Genomic DNA, 6,000 nt, shown 5'->3' with positions numbered 1-6,000 from the left:
GCCCTGTCATAATTATAACTATTGACTACACAGGGTAAATATATTCGAAAAGGAGTTTAAGGCAATTTTAGACTATCTTGGCAAACGTTTCAGATCTTGAAAAGACAATATCATCTCAAATTAGAATAGGGTGAAAATATTTAAGAAAAGTTTAATACCATTATGACAGTAAAAAGGTTGTTGGTGCATCTGATTGTTGGTTGAATGCATGAGTGACCTCTGGGGTTGAGGGAGTCCTTGGGGTTTTCCCCCTGACAGAGCTGGAGTTTTTTGCTTGAGATACTAAGGCAATGTTTAGGTTATTCATAACCTTTGAGGTAATATTTCCAAGCTTCGAAAAGCTAACGTAAATGTACGTTTTTAAATGAGTTTCTCATATCACATAAAATGGACACGTAACATTAGTATAGGGGCATTAAATGTATAATAAAGTCACTGGTATGTTAGAGAACTTTAGGTGGTCATACCTAGTGTATAATAGTAACTGGAATCTGATGAGATGTGGTGATTTGTAGTGTCAATAACATGACGAGTAGAACAATTTAGATTAATTTCATTTATAAACTAAATAAATCTATGAAAATTACCAGTACGAAACCTTCAAGTTCACTTTTGCCCAAACTGCAATATAAACGAAGCGTTGATTGTGAAATAGCCAAGCATTTACATGGCATGTTCTGTAACTAGTGTGGTAGCTAAGTAATACCGGTACATGTATATGAATATGTATAGTTAGGTTTGAACTAATAAGTAATATTAAAGAATTCATGTAAGAAACAGGGACAAGAACAAATATTGACATGTACCACATTTCAGACAAGGCTATATGCCATTGTAGAAAGGATTTTGTTATTTTTTTCTTCCATCCACAATTTTCAAAACAGCATGACACCCCTACTGCCAATTTCAAAAACAGGGTGACCCTCCCGGCCGAAGAACTGACCGGTCCCTTACAACTATTAGTACACTGGTATGTTTATTATTCCCTCTTCAAATTCATGACGGGGTTAAGAAAACCAACATTTTGAAGAAAAAAATCCCTGACTTTAAAAAGTACCAAATATGAACGAAAAACTTACAAATAATACAGTATAACAAACTTTGAAATAATTTATTTTTTATTAATTACCGTTACTAGCTGTGGTCCTGCTACATCAAATGACAGCATTAGTTACATACCGTAAACTTGATATGGAAAGCTGACATTAGGTGTCCTTGAAACTCAGAAATCAACTATCAACAACGTCAAAGTTAGGATGCTTCGTAAATACCACTGTAATTATTTTCTGATTTGCACAACAAGTTCATTCTTCATGTCTGACCGGGCGCACATACATCGGCCTTCGCGACAAAACATGTGAAGAGAGACGTCCATTTCGACGTCTCATCTACTCCCTCTAATAATAATGTTTCAATTTGTAGATTAGGTTTATCAAAGTTGATCTTTTTGTGGCATTTTTATGTTAACAATAGAATTGCGCGTTGTCACTGTATCTTATATGATGTCAACAAAACTTTCCCTTACGGAGTCAGTATTATACTTCTTGTGGGATTGACGTGAGGGCCTGGTCCTGGACTTATAGAGATAATTTTGATGAAATGAATGCGCCAAAGCGACGCATGGTGGGAAATTATTGCGTCATTTGTAATTTTAGGGGGCCAATGTCGCAAGGTCGCGGCCTCGCAGAACACTGGTCTAAGACGCCATGAGGAACATTTGATGTTCGTTCGAACCTTACAAACTTGCTGTGTTGAACTCAGGGGTCGGTCGGAAATAAAAAAAAAAAGAAGGGTTTTTTCTGATGTCGGAGCTGCAAATTAGGGTCGTATCGGGAGGAGAGGTTTTTCGTCTGTTTTGGTGACTTTTTAAGTTTTAGCGTTTAACCCGCACCTAGGTGCGGGTTAAACACTAAAACTTAAAAAGTCACCAAACGAACGAAAAACCCTCAAAACCGCAACAAGACGCTACAATTATTGCAGCTAGGTGATGAAAAACAGAAGTGCTCGACCGTCGACCATGCAGACAGGAAGTTAGGAGTGGAGTACTGATACAAACGCGCGTAACCTCTGACCGGTTCAGTAGGGTTGTACGCGATAAATAGGCTGACCAATAGACCGTTTCAGTATCTCTAATCGACCGATTAACTGAAAAAGATGACATCATCGATCCTCTCATTGGGTATTTGCACTGTCTTTCCCTTTGATATGACGTTAACTGGTTACTGATACACGAAGTATAGTCACTCATGCCCAGTCTACCATCATGGCTAAAGCAGCTCCAGACTTGAGTACGTTTTTGGACAAATTCGGGGAAGATTTTTTTTCTTGTTCAATTTGCTTGCAGCACTATAAGAATCCGAAAATTTTACCATGTGAGCATACATTTTGTACGGAGTGTCTGACCACCCTCGACGAGGGCAAAGATGTGGCAACTTGCCCTATATGTTCTGAGGATTGTCAACTGCCCAATGGCGGAATACCTGACCTGAAAACGAACTTTTTCATGAATACACTTCTAGATTTCGCTAGAGAGAATCAACCGTGTGGTGATGTGAACAGAGCAGGACTTTGTGAAGGATGTGAAGAAAACACAGCTTCACATAGGTGTGTACAGTGCAGAATCAATTTCTGTCTTTTTTGTACCAAGCCACATTCAAAAGTTGCTGCGACTAGAAGTCACACCGTCGTCACACTGAACGAGTACAAAGCTTTGTTAACAAAGTCCAAGAGGTGGTCACTAACACAAACTGTCTTCTGCAAAGTGCATTCAGAGAATATCGTTAAATTTTACTGTGATACATGCAAGGTACCAGTTTGTTCTGACTGCATTATTGTGGAACATCGAATCCCTCAACATGTCCACACAAGTCTACAAGACGCCGCCGATCAATATAGTGTACAAGTAAGGGAAATGGTGACACAATTAAGAGAGAAGAAAATAGAATCTGAAAGATGTAAATCAGAAGTGTTGAAGACCAGAGAACAGCTCCAAGTGCAGTGTCAGTACGAAGAAGAGAAGGTGAGAAAAAAAGCAGAAGATATCGTACAGGGAGTGAGAAAGGAAGAGAAACGATTGGTAGAACAGTTGAGGAGAGAATACAATAACAAACTGAAAATTGCGGAAGCAGAAGTAGATGAATGGGAAATGAAAGATGGCAATATTTCTAGTACATGTAACTACCTAGAGACATTGATATATCACAGGTGTGTCACACAACTGTTATCAAATAAACAGAAAGCAGAAGAACACTGTCATGAGCTTATCTCCATGGAAACCAGGCGACAACCAACACAAGTAATCAATGAATTTATACCAGCTTTAGATGTGGTTGTGCCTGGCATTCTTGGGTCATTTTCTAGACAGAAAGAAGACAAGCAAGATAGCGCCGGCAACATAGAGAGGGATTATATGAGCATGAAAGCAAGTCTGCCAAGAGCCGTAAAGAATGAAAACATACCAACACTACAGATGAAAGATCAATCAGAAGAAGTAACACTCTCCTCAGGACTCGATACAGAGGGAGATCACCGTCCTGCTGGAGAGGAAGCAACAGAATCTGAAATATTTTTCTCAAACATTAGTATGGAAGAATTGTCCATGATAGCAGATGAATCAGGTGACACAATGGCCATATCTCAAGTCAACCCAAGAATACTACACCCCCTGCCATCACCACATAGGACAAGAAGAGTGAGTGATAAAGAAGAAGTCGAAGTAAGTGAAAAAAATGACGGTATGCCGTTTTTCATTGCCAGTATTGGCAAGGCTAAAGGAAATCCTTAAATTCCATGATCACCACCGTACTGTTATGTCAATATACATATTGTACAATTCCTGACGACACTAGGAATGAAGGGGAAAGGAAAGGGGGACTTTCACTTTCCATTCAATGTCAGAATGAACAAAAGGGGACGACTTGTCAATAATCGTGGAAATAGAAGAATGCAAGAAATAGATATGGAAGGGAATTGTGTGAACACTTTCCCATTGACTCAATTTGAAGAAATTTTCATTCCCCGGGATATTGCTGTATCAAAACTTGGCAACTGGTATATGACAGATCCTAACAACCACCAACTAATTGTAACTTGTAAGTGATAAAGATGGCAATCCTGTCATGACTTTTGGAGATACCACACCTCAGTGTTGATGGTAGTTTATGTGACAGAGTGGGATGGAAAAACTCCTGATACTAACACTGTGTTGGGAAATTCTCTGCAAATGGTAAATACATCACAAGAATTGGTAGTTATGAAACTGAGAGGGGGAAATTCAGAGGAACAGTAAAGTGCCTGTGTCAGCAGACATGGATTGTTGTATGTGTTAGACACCAACAACAACAATGGTGTGCAAGTGTTCAAAAATGACTATTAATTTGGTGCCAAGGGAAAAGGGGATGGCAAGCTGCATTGGCCAAGAGCAGTGACTGTGGATGGAGAGGAATTTCTGGATGTTACAGAGATGGGTAATCCATGAGTACAGAAATTTGACAGAAATGGTAAATTTGTCTGTCAGCTAACTGGTGAAGAAGTTTGGTGCAACCAGTTGGCATAATTGCACAGTGAACAAGCAGTATTATATAGGTCGGGGGGAGGGAGAGGGGAGTGGGGGGGGGGAGGTGCTCATATTGTTAAAGTATAAGTACAGTGGTTAAGACACTCCTGTTTTGATTGGTATTGATTTTCGGTTCTTGATTTTGTAAGCATTATGTAGAGGTTTGATGTCCTCTTTGAATACATGTGTGACTTCAGACCCTACGTTCTCAATAACATAATTTCCAAGTTGAAAATTTTAAATTTTTTGTGAGACTTTATCAACAACATTGTTTCCAAGTTGCTGATTTTTTAAATTTTTCCGAGACTTTCATTGATTTAGTGTAGCGGTGTGAGTTCATTTCTAATGGGCATAAATAGTAACCATTTCTGGAACGCACTACACACTGTTACAATAGTCTGTGTTTAATAGTACATGGTAAACCACCAAAACCCTTCATACCACAATTCATTATGTAGTACAAGTATTTGCAACTTATAAGATTTCATGATGGTAAATATCTTATCTACATGTCTACTTGATTGACTGATTGATATTGGGGGAACAATATGCAAGAATGGACAACTTAAATTAAAAAGAGGAACAAAGGCAACACTGATTGTTTCCCAACTGCTGCCGCTTTCGTTGTTGTCCAGTAAGTCATGAAAACCCCTCCCCAACCTCTGCATCAAGTGACTTCTCAAAAATTAAGGGATACATTTATTCAAATTAGATATGAACAGATCCAGTGTACACTGGGGTAAGGAATTCCGGGTATGCAAACAGTCAAGGTGCCCAATTACCTATGCTTATATCACCAGCATCATTGGTACGTATGGAAATGATAGACACTAGTGACATCAGCATAGGTAATTGGGCACCCCAATTATTTGCATACCCAGAATTCTCCACCCCAGTGTAAAAAGGTTGGTTTATGACTAATTTGAATAATTAAATCTCTTATTTTTGGAGAAGTTGCACAATACAGAGGTGGGGAAAAGAAATTTTCTTGAATTAGTGGACATCATCTAATTTAAAAGTAGTTAGGACAAAATGAGTCTTGCCTTTGTTCACCTTCAAACATATCCTGCCAATCAAACAAACATCTATGATTTTACTCAATTCTACTTAAAATGAAACTGGATTAGCAGACAACTAGACAAGCCACAGAACTGGATAAGCAGACAACTAGACAAGCCACAGAACTGGATAAGCAGACAACTAGACAAGCCACAGAACTGGTTTCCCCTGATAACCTAATCATGTAGAAATATACTTTCAATGGTTTTCATTTACTTGTGATGGAGGGAAAATATGATTGTAAAAAAAAGACTTGAAATATTTTAGGAACTGTCACTGGAGATTCTATTCTTCCTGATTAATTTGTTATGCTATTCAAGCTACTTCACCATTAAAAATAACAAAATGAATTTGTGTCAATTATATTTAGAGAGTTACTGAGATCA

Source organism: Glandiceps talaboti, chromosome 4, assembly GCF_964340395.1.
Source record: "Glandiceps talaboti chromosome 4, keGlaTala1.1, whole genome shotgun sequence".
Classification (NCBI taxonomy): domain Eukaryota; kingdom Metazoa; phylum Hemichordata; class Enteropneusta; family Spengelidae; genus Glandiceps; species Glandiceps talaboti.
Note: the sequence above shows the minus strand (reverse complement) of the source record.